At 47.2% G+C, this 13,160-nt stretch overlaps 1 protein-coding gene across 1 annotated transcript in view; it reads left to right on the forward strand.

Moving 5' to 3' along the window:
* BAZ1B (bromodomain adjacent to zinc finger domain 1B) overlaps positions 1-13,160 on the forward strand; it is a 2,173,382-nt gene that overhangs the window by 1,584,961 nt on the left and 575,261 nt on the right. The gene's annotated exons all lie outside the window — the stretch shown is intronic.

Raw genomic sequence — 13,160 nt, forward strand, 5'->3', positions numbered from 1 at the left:
CGTTGGGGAAACTTTTTTTCTTGCTCCAGTCCGATGTCAGAAAAAGTTAATAATTGTATTTCTTGTGGGAAGCAAATACCTCATAAGAATTTTCATTCTTACTGTATTCCTTTCTTAAGCCCTGACCACGACGTAGCTAGTTGTCGGTTTTTGTGCTAGATTCAATCAACATACAATTAAACGAAGTTACGATTTTGCATTTCATTACTTCGGTAGGCATTTTAATTATAAAATGTCGTCTGATTCGGTTCCGGCTACCGGAGTTCACAAACGACGCAAGGATAAAGACAGGCCTCCGAGGTCCGAATCGGACGATATTGTACAAGCAGAGCCGGCTTCAGGTTCGGCCGTTGTCAGTGAGGCGCTTTTGCAGCCCCTGTCGGCCATTTCGGAACCGATGGCCGAAACGGACTCCCACGAGGAGCCAAGTAGGCCTTTGAATATTTCTGTTGCAGGACCTTCGGACAACGCTCCTTCGGATGGGTCCGGAGCCGCTGTGCAGGTACTGGCTTCCGAAGGGGTTTTCAGGCCTACTCATTTTCTAATAAAGGCAAAGACAAAGGCAAAGACTCCTTCCAAATCAAAGACTACAGCCAAGGCCCCTTCTGATCCGGCACCCAAGTCTCAGAAACAATTACTTAAGATGGCGGAGGACTGACTTACTATGATTAGGGGTTCACATCCCCCTCCAGATAAAAGGCCAAGGCAGGAAGTGTATTATGACTCCTCTGATCAGGCTTCTGTTTCTTCAGTTTCTTCTTCTGACCAGGAATATTCTTTCCCTCCTTATGAGGATTCTGATGCTGAGGAATCCATTCCTTCAGCTTCTCCCCCTGAGGATTTCTCTTTTGGGGAAACTTTACATGAAATGAGGGAACATTTTCACTGGGAAGTACAGGAGTACTCGGAATCTAAGAAAAGATTTAGGGATTTTCTTCTTCTTCCCCAACATAGACCCCTGGCTATCCCCCTATTTTGGATATTGTGGATGATGCTTTTTCGGATGCTAACTTAACTCCTGACTCTCTTCCTCCAACTCCTGTTAAGCCAGACAGATGATATAGGGTTCCTGATTCCTACCAGTTTTTATACAAGAATCCTACTGCTGATCCTGAAACCATTTCTCAGCGTGCTAAGGGGGTTAAGGTCGCTACTGCTAAAAACCCCATTCCCACTGAGAAGGATTCCAGATCTTTAGAAAGATGGGGCAAAAAAGTGTACACTTCTGCTACTTTATTAGGGCTTTAAACTGTCAATTTCATATGCTGAAATACCAGCAATTTCTTCTGTCTGTTTTGAAACAAAAGCTAACTCCCAATGTTAAGTTGTCCATCTCGCCTTCATTCTTGCTGGATGGGTTCGGAGCCGACCTCGGCTCCGACTCGGCCACTCTAAAAGCTCGAGAGTTGGTTCCACCGGCTCGAGGCTCCCCTTATATCCCACAATGCTAGGCGTGTATTACCTCAGATCTCGTTTGCCGCTACAGCGATCGAGGTGTTTGGTTTCTACCGGCTTCAGGTGAGTTATTGTAGAGTAAATTTTAGTCTACTTAAACCCCTTTAATTTAATTTATTATTGATATTTCCCTTAGCTTAGTGGATTTAGACCCTTTTTTCTTCTGTTTTCCACCCTGTTTTCCACAAAGAACTTATAAGTTCTTCCCTCGGGCCTTCGGGCCTTTCCATCCCCTTAGTGGAGTGTGTGTTTTGTTAGGGATCTAAAACTTGTGATAGTAAGTTTTAATTTTTTGAGTTAAACTTGTATAAAGTGTAATCAGTGTGTTTGACTGTGTGTGGTTACACTTTCCTCGACAATGTCTAAGGACTCAAAGGTCTCAGGCTTCAAGAGGTGTGACTCGTGCTGTCAGAAAATGTCTCTGACAGACGGTCACACTTCTTGTGTGTACTGCCTGGGACCTTTACACCTGCAGGACTCTTGTGCTGTATGCCATGGCTTCAGCCCTAGAGTCCTGCAGGAAAGAAAAAACAAACTCATTTTAAGAGGTTTGCTTAAGCCTGAGGGTTCCCTTACTGCTACTTCGGGTAAACCCTCTAAGGCTTCTAGGTCCTCGACTCCAGCTTCTGAGTCGAGGCCTAATGCTTCGAAACCTACTGCTACATCGGCTCCGGCTGGAGCCGATGAGTCTCTAACTACAGCTTCTGTGGTTCCCTCGGCTCCGGCTGGAGCCGAGGTATTGGAAATTCCTGGGTCGGCTCCGATCAGACCATCGGAGCTGACATCTAGAAAGAGGTTTAGGTCACCATCCCTTGGCTCCGTTCATTCGGCTCCAGCGTCTCCCTTGCTGTCTGAACGGAGCCATAGATCTCGCTCCTCTAGATCATCGAGGCTTTCTGATCATGATCTTCAGAGGGTAGTGAGTCGACTTCTAAAGTCTGAGGCACTAGCCCAAATGCTTCAGAGCCCGACTCATCAGTCGATGATTGAACCTATCCCTCAAAATATTCCTCCTCCGACTCCTTTGAGCTCGGAGCTGGGGCGTGTCGGAACCGAGACTGTGGTAGCGTCGGAACCGATACAATTGTCTTCGGTTCCGTCGTCGGCTCCGATTTCTTCCTTTGAAGAATCTCGGCGGACTTCTCGTCGGCTCGAGGGGTGAGTGGCATCGGACCCTTGTCCGACCCGCTCTCCTCTCGGTGCTGGCGCTGGTGAGTTCGGCTCCGACATCGCCTCGAGCCATCACTGTCGGTGCCGAGGGAGGTTCTCAGCTTCTCGGAGCGGGGACCTCTGGCTCTGCCTGACAGGGGTGCGTTCGAGGTCATGCGGAGTGTGTTGGAACCTGGTTCAACTCCACAGTCAGCTCCGTCCGCCCCTCCCTCTTCGGTGCCTCAGGTTATGTCTACTCTCTCCCTCATCCCAGACCGCAGAGAGCCAGCTCCTCAAGAATCCCCTGTGGGGATTTCATCCTCTTCCGAGGCCTCTCCTGAATTGGCAGGGGAGCCCCCTAGGAAGAGAAAGTGTAAGAGGAAACACATAGACTCAGGTGTCACCTCTGACACAGATTTAGAGGATTCCGAGGGTTCCCCCCGTTCCCCTTCTGAAGATGTCTCCTTTGCAGACATTCTAGAGATCCTAAAACAGAGGGGAAATTGGCCAGCCCTTAACCCTTCGGAGGATGAATCTGTGTATCTTGAGGCGTTTGGTTCTCGCCCTTCCACCTCCTGGGTGTCCCCCCCCTTTGACCCCCTCATGCAGGTGGTAGCAAAAAAGGCTTGGACGGCGCCTGATTCAGTGGACCCCACCCCCAGGAGACCTTCAAAGTTTATAACAGCACCAACAGACAAGCAATTTCTGACCAAAGGAGTTACTGTGGATGCTATGGTGGTAGCTGCTGCCACTAAGAAGGAACTAGCTGATCCTTCGGTACCTGTCCATCCTCCTAACAAGGAGTCTAGGTCTATGGACAGGTACGGGAAGCGGATGTTTTCGTCAGCGACCTTTGCAATGCGTTTGCTGAACTACCTATGCCATTTCACCCGTCTTCAAAGAGACTTGATCAAGGAAGCGAGTGAGATGTTGAAGGATCCTACAGCTGCGGGTTTTCAGGACAAGATGAACGCTCAGCTGGCTACCCTAAATTCTATAGCCAACTCCTCCATGCGCCTCCTTTCATATGCGGCTGATGGAGCGAGCAAAGCCGCAGGGACAGGTATCGCTTTACGCCGGCATGCCTGGATGCGACTATGCAATTTTGCGGACCCCTTTAAAACGTCTTTCACTAATTCCCCGTTTGATGGATCATCTCTTTGGTCCTCAAGTGAAAGAAACCTTGACTAGGTGCGAGACGGATGGCAAAACTCTTTCTGCCGTCGGAGTACGTTTTTCTACTCCTTCTAGACCTTACCCCAAAGGCCAGAAAAGTGGAAAAATGTGGTTCCGCAAACAATCTCAAGGGAATTTGCCTGACGCACAGAGTCGGTTCCCCTGCAGAGGCAGAGGAGGGAATAATAATGGTAGACGTCGCCCCAGAGGCAGGGGGGGTCCGCAGAACCAGGGCAATCGAGAAACCTTTTCCGATAAGCCCTTCCAGCATCCCTGAGGTGTTGCCCGACTGTCCACCTTCGGAGGCAGTCGGGGGAAGATTGTCACTGTACCCAGAAGCCTGGCGATCCCTAACTCAAGACAAATGGGTACAGTCCATCATTTCCGAAGGCTATTCCATTCCGTTCTTTCGTATTCCAAATCAATCAAAAAAATCCCTTCCAGATGTTCCACCCGCTCAAAGGGATCAAGCAGCGTTGGAAATTTCAAAGTTGCTTGCAAAAAGAGCCATTCAGCCAGTGCCAGCAGACCAGCAAGGATCCGGAATCTACTCCAAATTCTTTTTGGTTCCAAAGAAAACAGGGGACTGGAGGCCCATCTTGGATCTCAGTATCTTGAACAAGTCGGTCAAGAAAACAAGATTTCGGATGGTCACGCTACAATCCATCCTACCCCTATTGGGAAAGGAAAACTGGATGTGCTCTATAGACCTCCAGGATGCGTACTATCATATAAAATGAACAGACTCTCCAGGAGATTTCTCCGCTTTCGGCTAGGAGCCAGGCACTTTCAATTCAGAGCCCTGCTCTTTGGTCTCACCACTGCCCCCTGGGTGTTTACCAAATGCATGGCAGTGGTAGCTTCTCACCTGAGACGTCAAGGATTCCAGGTGTTTCCATATTTGGACGACTGGCTCCTCACAGCTCCTACCAAGCATCTTCTTCTAATGGCCAGAGACTACACCTTTCGCATTTGTCAAAAGTTAGGCATATCAATAAATTGCGAAAAGTCTGTTTTGTCGCCTTGTCGTGCTATTACCTTCATAGGCGCAAATCTAGACAGTCAACATGTCTGCAAGACTAACAGATCAAAGAATAGCAGACATACGCAAAATGGTCTCCCTTCTCTTCCACAGCAACAGAGTCAAAGCCAGGTTAGTTCTGAAAATACTGGGGATTATGGCGGCTGCTATCCCTCTACTTCTTTTAGCCAGATTCCACATGAGAATCCTTCAATGGATGCTCTTCACACAATGGTCATACCAGCAACTTCCGATGTCCCACACCATTATGATTATGCAAGCATGCAAGAATCATCTTCTTTGGTGGATGTCTTCCCCTCCGCTCTCCCTGGGAAGACCCTTTGTTCCTTCCCCTCCGGTTGCTACTCTGACAACGGACGCCTCCCTGATCGGGTGGGGGGGGGGGGCATTATCAGGGCAGAACTGTCCAGGGCATATGGCAACCAGACGAATGCCACTTGCATATAAATGTTCTAGAGATGAGAGCAGTGCTTTTAGCGTTGCAAGCCCTTCAAGACTCTCTTCCCTTGGGAACGATAGCAATCCAGACGGACAATATGTCTGTAGTGTGGTATATCAACAAACAAGGCGGAACCAGGTCCTATCCTCTATGTCGAGAAGCTCTCAGACTGTGGCAATGGGCGATTTCTTCTCAGCGGTTTCTGATAGCAACGACATCCCGGAAGTCCAATCAAATCATGACAAGTTGAGCAGAGCTATCCTCATGCCTCACGAGTGGTCTCTGAAAGATTCTGTTGTGGAGAAAATTTTTCTCAAGTGGGGTCAGCCTTGCTGCGACCTTTTTGCTACTCCCCAAAACAGCAAGTGCAGAGATTATTTCACCCTATTCCCGTTACCAGGCCAGCCCAGCAGAGACGCTCTAGTCCAAGTTTGGCCCCGGGGACTTCTGTATGCATTCCCTCCCTTCCCACTAATCTCTCAAGTGATACAGAAAGCTATCGCTCAGAAGGCCTCATTTATCCTCATTGCTCCTTACTGGCCTCGACAGGTTTGGTTCCCTTTTCTACATCAATTTCTGTTGGAGCAACCCTGGCATCTGGACCTAGTTCCAGATCTTTTGATCCATCAGTCGGGTCAGTTTCATCGCTCCCTAACATCATTGAACCTCACTGCTTGGTTCCTCCAGTTCCTACCTTAGCCAGGCTTCCTCAAATATCTCACACTGTTCGAGATATTTTAATTGCTTCCCATAAATCTTCCACTCGAAAGATTTATCTTAGTAAATGGAAACGTTTTGCCTATTGGGCTCAAGGAAGGGACTTAGATCCTTTCACTTCTCCCATCCAAATAGTTCTTGATTTTCTAGCTGAACTCTTTCACGCAGGTTCATCTCCTTCTACTCTCAAAGTCCAATTGGCAGCTATATCTAACTTTCATGTGGGCATTTCAGATTCTGCCATCATGTCTCACAAGCTTTGCAAAGCTTTTTTGAAGGGAGTTTTTCTACTCAGACCTCCTATAAGAAATCCTCCTCCTTCTTGGGACCTTAATTTAGTTCTCAATTCTTTGATTCTTCCCCCTTTCGAACCTGCAGCTTCCTGTTCATTAAAATTGCTATCATGGAAGACTCTCTTTCTGGTAGCTGTTACTTCAGCTAGAAGGGTTTCAGAACTTCATGCACTCAGCTGTTGATCACCATATCTGTTGTTCCATAAAGACAGGGTATCCTTACGAACCAACCCGTCTTTTTTACCTAAAGTAGCCTCTGCGTCTAACCTAAATCAAAGCATTGACCTCCCTGTGTTTTTTCCAGAATATTCTAACAGGTCTGAACAGAAATTACATTGGCTAGATGTTCGTCAGTTAAGGTACTATTTGGATAGGACCAAACAATTCAGAAAAACTGACCAGTTGTTTGTCTCTTATGCAGAAGGCAGAAAGGGACTTTCTGTTTCCAAGGTATCACTATCCAGATGGCTAACATCTCTGATTTCCCTTGTTTATGAAATTAGATACCAAAAGCTGCCTAACAAACCTAAGGCCCACTCCACCAGAGCTTTGGCTACTTCTATAGCCTTCCAAGACAGACTGCCTATTGACACCATTTGTGCAGCGGCTACTTGGGCTACTCCTCACACTTTCATTTCACATTATAAGTTGGATTTAGCTTCTAGACATAGAGCTAACTTTGGTACCACTGATGTCCTTCAAGGATGCATCTGCAGTCCTAACAAATGGGTTGTCCTGTCGTCAGGCAGCCCTTCGGTCGGCCGGATTCCAAAGTCTGGGTCTGGCTTCGGCTGGTGTCGCACTTCACCCGATGTCATAGCTGCAGTTATTCGGGTATAAAGGCATCAGCCGACGCCATTTTCCTCAGTCTTTCTTGCCGCGTGGCGCCAGAAGCAGAAGCTGTTCGCAAGTGCCGGTCGGTCAGATCCAGAGATTACTACTACCGAATACTACTTCGAAGACTTCTAAAAAGCTAAGTACCCCGTTGGGGACTCTTTCTTGCCTCAGCCGATGTCAGAAAAAGTGAATAACTGTTTAACTTGTGGGAAACAAATACCTCATAAAGATTTCCACTCTTACTGCTTACCTTGTTTAGGCCCAGACCACAACGTAGCAGCTTGTCTAGCCTGTGCTTCTTTCAACCGACGGACGCTTAGACGTCGGTCGGAGTTTGCTGAACAGTTTTTCGGTTCTGATTTTGCGTATATTATGCCGTCGGACCCTCCGACTACACAAATTGCCAGAAAACGCAAAGAAAAGGACCGACACTCGCGGTCCGCGGTTTCGGCCGAAACCGCGGTTAAGCAAACCGCGAGTGTCTCTGTTTCGGCCGAAACCGAGCAAACGGTCCTTGTTTCAGCCGAAACCATGCCTTCTACCGAGGCCTCTTCAAACCTGGTAGAATCACCTTCTGAAATACAACCTGCTGCTGTGGTTTCACAGGAATTGTCGGACACTATCCCCCTGGATGTATCCACCCCTGCACGTGGAGCTGCTAGGCCTCCTGCAGCCATGTCCATTAAGGCTTTTGCCAGGGCTAAAGCAGCCAAAATTTCTAAGTCGGTGCCTGTTAAGCCCCCCTCTCACAGGCCCAGTTCCAGTTCCCAAATGCTTTCTTTGGCAGAGGATCTCATCTCTTTAATAAGGGGATCCCAGCCTCATCCAGACAGGGCCTCTCAGCCACCTCCAGAGAAGAGACCTAGAGCAGAGCCCCCTGAGCCAGTGTCCACGGATGATTCCTCGGATGATTCAGACAATACAGACCCTCCAGAGGCTCCTTATTCTCTCTACGAAGACTCTGATGCTGAAGAGTCGATCCCTTCTGCCTCTCCACCTGAGGAATTTTCCTTTGGGGAAACCTTACATGCCATGAGGGAACAATTTCAGTGGCAGGGCCAAGACTTTTCAGATTCCAGGAAAAGGCTTAGGACCTTTTTGCATTTACCACAACATAGGCCTTTAGCTATACCTCCAGTTCTTTCTGTTGTAGATGATGCATTTAATGATGCTTGTACTGCTCCTGATTCTTTACCTCCAGCCCCTGCTAAGCCCGATAGGTTCTACAGGGTCCCGGACACACATCACCATTTATACAAGGCTCCTTTTGCAGATCCCGAGACTGTCTCCCAGGGGCCTAAGGCAGTAGCATCTACCTCTGTTAAAAATCCCCTCCCCTCTGAAAGGGAATCCAGGTCCTTAGAGAGATGGGGTAAAAAAGTATGCACCTCTGCTACTCTATCAGCTAGGGCCTTGAACTGTCAGTTTCATATGATTCAATATCAGGAGTTTATGCTTGAGCAGTTAACTAAAAAACTCTCCTCTGATGATTCTTTAGATAAGAAATATGTTCTAGAAATGGTGCATAACATTCAGCAAGTTAGTAACCATTCTTTAAAATGCGGCTATGATGCACTAGAGGCTTCCTTTAGATCAGCCATGACTGGCACAGTTATCAGAAGGCATGCATGGTTGAAGGAACAGGCCTTGCCGGACCATGTTAAATCAAAATTATTAGATGCTCCCATGGACAAGGTCAATCTGTTTGGTTCTCCTGCTCAGCAGGTATTGAAGAAAATGGAAGAAAAGGCAAAATCTGTACAAACAGTGAAAGATTTCTTACAGGTGCAACCTCCAAGGTTTAGCAGGAACTGGCCCTCTAAAAATTGGTCCTTTCCAGACTCCTCTAAGACACAGAGAGGCAGGAATAGGCGTTCAGGAGGCAGAAATCAATCCAGAGGTGCCTACAGGGGACGCCAGTGGCAGGGCAACAACCAGCGAGGCACAGACACAGCCACTACCACTGCAACAGGACAATCACAGTGACTTGGCCCTGGCATCGCCTACCAGGGAACAGCTAGCAGCACCCCTAGGCGGAAAGCTAGCCTTATTTTTTCAAAGAACTGGCATTACATCACAAGGGACAAGTGGATTTTGCAAACTATAGACCAAGGTTACAGGTTTCATTTCCATACTCTACCAGGAAAAAGAGGAATGCCAAACCTACCACCAAATCAAAAGATAGAAGCTCTAAAACAAATAGCTCAGCTAGAAAGAATGAGAGTTGTGGAAAAGGTACCATCTATGGAACAAGGAAAGGGATTTTACTCCAGACTCTTCCTGGTACCAAGAAAAGGGAAAAAAATGGAGGCCTATTCTCGACCTGTCCGCTTTAAACACATTCCTCATTGTTCCAAAATTCAAAATGCTGACCCTACAGCAGCTTCTTCCCATGCTGGGCAAGGAGTCTTGGCTGGTAACTCTAGATCTCAAGGAGGCATACCTGCACGTCCCCATGCGACCAAATTGCAGAAGATACCTCAGATTTCTTGCAGGATCAGAGCATTATCAATTCTCAGCATTGCCCTTTGGCTTATCTACTGCGCCCAGAGTGTTCACGAAATGCCTGGCATCAGTAATCGCTCATTGCAGACTTCAGGGAATACAAATTTATCCCTACCTGGGCGACTGCCTCATACAAGCGGACAACAAAACCAAGCTAACAGAAGACTTACAAAGAGTCATTTACTTGCTGCAAGCCCTGGGATATACAGTCAATATAAAAAAGTCAAGGCTGATACCATCCCAAAGAATAACCTTTTTAGGTGCAGAGCTGGACACATCACAGCAGATGGCATTCCTAACTGTGGAAAAACAAGAACAACTTCCTCTCTACTTCTTGGCATTAACAAAGCAGAACCATCTAACAGCAAGAAAAGTACTGCAAGCCCTGGGCTTCATGGCATCCTGCATAATTCTAGTCCCTCATGCCAGACTACATATGAGAAAACTAGAGTGGTACCTGAAGACTTTATGGTCTCAACACAGACACAGCCTAGAAACCAAAATCCCACTAATTCCATGCCTGAAGCAAGAGTTCCTATGGTGGGCTCAGGCCTGTCAATCAAACGCAGGTTTGCCCTTCTACAACATTCAACCAAGCCAAACCATCACAACGGACGCCTCAGACCTCGGTTGGGGGGCCCACATGCTGGACAAGTGCATACAAGGCCTATGGACTCAAGACCAGCTGCACCTGCACATAAATCTAAAGGAAATGCTAGCAGTAAAATTGGCAATCCAGACATTCAGACCCTTCCTCCAAGAAGGACAGTTGATGATAAGGACAGACAACACCACAGTTATGTGGTACATCAACAAGCAGGGAGGCACACATTCATATCCTCTATGCTGGATGGCACTGGACCTATGGAATGTGGCTCTGAGCTACAATATTCAGCTACAGGCAATTTTTGTACTGGGAAAAGAGAACATTCTAGCAGACATATTAAGCAGAACTACCACGGATGCCCACGAATGGATGCTACACCCGGACATCTTCAAAGCCATCACAAGAAAATGGGGACTACCACAAATAGACTTATTTGCATCCCCACTCAATCACCAGCTCAAGAAATTCTGCACAAGAACGTACCACCCACTTGCTTGGAAGGTGGACTCCCTATCTTTCAGTTGGAACAACCTGACAGCATATGCATTCCCACCACTTCCTTTGATACACAAGGTGCTATTGAAGATCAAAGAGGAACGTCCAAGGATCATCCTGATAGCTCCAGACTGGCCAAGACAACATTGATACCCATTACTGAGGAGCATGTCTCGGGGACAAATGTGGGCACTACCCCTGATCCCATTGCTGTTAACACAGAACAGCTACAACATACTGCATCCAAACCTGAAAACTCTGCAGCTGACTGCCTGGAACATTACATAAGAGCAACTAACCCAAATTTATCCCAAAGGGTTAAAGACATTATCCTTGAGGCTCGCAGACCTTCTACAAGAAAGAATTATGCAGCAAAATGGAAAAGAGATCTCATTTGGAGTACTGCAAAGGGAAAAGATGTGTCACTGGTAAACATAGCCAACATCCTGGAGTACTTGGCAGAGCTCTTCCATGCAGGCCTGTCCTATTCCTCCATCAAGATACACGCATCAGCTATTTCGGCAGAATACAGCTTGGATCCCCCTGTCTTCTCACACCCTCTGCTCAGACAATTTCTGAGAGGAACTAAAAATGTAAAGCCTCCTAGGAAACCACCATTGCCAGCATGGGACTTGAACTTTGTGCTAGAAAAATTGACACTTCCTCCTTTCGAACCAGCAGCAACAGCAGAATTACAATACTTATCATGGAAAACTGCTTTCCTGCTAGCAATCACCTCAGCAAGAAGGGTCTCTGAACTACAGGCATTAATGGCAGTGCAACCCTTCCTGATCTTCCATCAAGACAGTGTGTCCATGAGAACAAATCCTACATTTATGCCTAAGGTGGTATCCAGAGTCTCCTTAAACCAGGCTATCCACCTGCCTACATTCTTCCCCAACCCACAGAACAGGGGAGAAAGACTGTTGCATACCTTGGATGTGCATAGACAATTACGCTACTACCTGGACAGGACCAAGTGCAATAGGAAAACTGACCAGCTTCTGGTAGCATATGCAACGGGAAGGGAAGGAAAAGCAATTTCAAAACAGAGAATCTCCAAGTGGATAGGAAATTGCATTAGATTTTGTTACTCCTTCCATGGAAAGAAAACTCCAGAGAACATCAGGCCTCACTCCACAAGGGCTACAGCCACTACTACAGCTTTCTTACGAGGGGTGGCTACCAAGGACATTATAGAGGCTGCTACTTGGACCTCCGTGCATACATTTGCCAAGCATTATAATTTACCTCTATACTCTAGATCCCGAGCAGGCTTTGCCACTGCTGTTTTGCAAGGTATCCTAGCTACACCATAATCTCTCTTCTTTCCTCCTCCCCTAGTTTGGCTATGGTATTCTACCCATTTGTTAGGACTGCAGATGCATCCTTGAAGGACATAGTACAGTTTTGTACCTACCATAAATGTAGATGTCCGATAGGAATGCATCTGCAGTCAGGATTACCCACCCGCCTTCCCCTCTGTGGTACTCCTAGGGTATTTGCCATCTTTCAGCTAGCTTGGGGGGGATCTATTATGGTGTATTTGTTTGTATATATGTACATACATGCTTATTTTATGTGTTTGCTGCTCTCTACTATTTGGAAACATTGGCATTTATCCAAATTTAGCCATCCAAGAGGGCACCTGGCATATGGGGCAAGAAACACTGAGGAAAATGGCGTCGGCTGATGCCTTTATACCCGAATAACTGCAGCTATGACGTCGGGTGAAGTGCGACACCAGCTGAAGCCAGACCCAGACTTTGGAATCCGGCCGACCGAAGGGCTGCCTGACGACAGGACAACCCATTTGTTAGGACTGCAGGTGCATTCCTATCGGACATCTACATTTATGGTAGGTACAAAACTGTACTTTCTCAAGAGTCTGTTCCGATAGGCCACCCGGGACAAGGTGCTAGGGACGCGGTCCCATCCAGCAAGAATGAAGGCGAGATGGACAACTTAACATATAGAAGTTATGTTCTTACCATAACGTTCCATGTTAGTTGTCTTCTTCTCGCCTTCTTTCTTGCATCCCACCCTCCTTCCCCCTGGCCTGGACAGATCTAGAGGAGTTTGATTGTGACCTCTCTTTCTACCACCTCTGTTGCTATAGGTATATGCTCTGCTGTGCATATTTTCCTGGATCAGGCTTCAGGTCACCTTTCCTCTTCCTTCTTTTTATAGAGGTGGATTCTCCCTTTCTAGTATTTCTGGTTTTATTATTAGCTGGGCCTAGCTCACAAACGAGATCTGAGGTAATACACGCCTAGCATTGTGGGATATAAGGGGAGCCTCGAGCCGGTGGAACCAACTCTCGAGCTTTTAGAGTGGCAGTCGGGCCGAGGTCGGCTCCGAACCCATCCAGCAAGAAAGAAGGCGAGAAGAAGACAACTAACATGGAACGTTATGGTAAGAACATAACTTCTATTTATCGATCAT

Source organism: Protopterus annectens, chromosome 13.part0, assembly GCF_019279795.1.
Source record: "Protopterus annectens isolate FY-2018-M chromosome 13.part0, PAN1.0, whole genome shotgun sequence".
Taxonomy (NCBI): Eukaryota; Metazoa; Chordata; order Ceratodontiformes; family Protopteridae; genus Protopterus; species Protopterus annectens.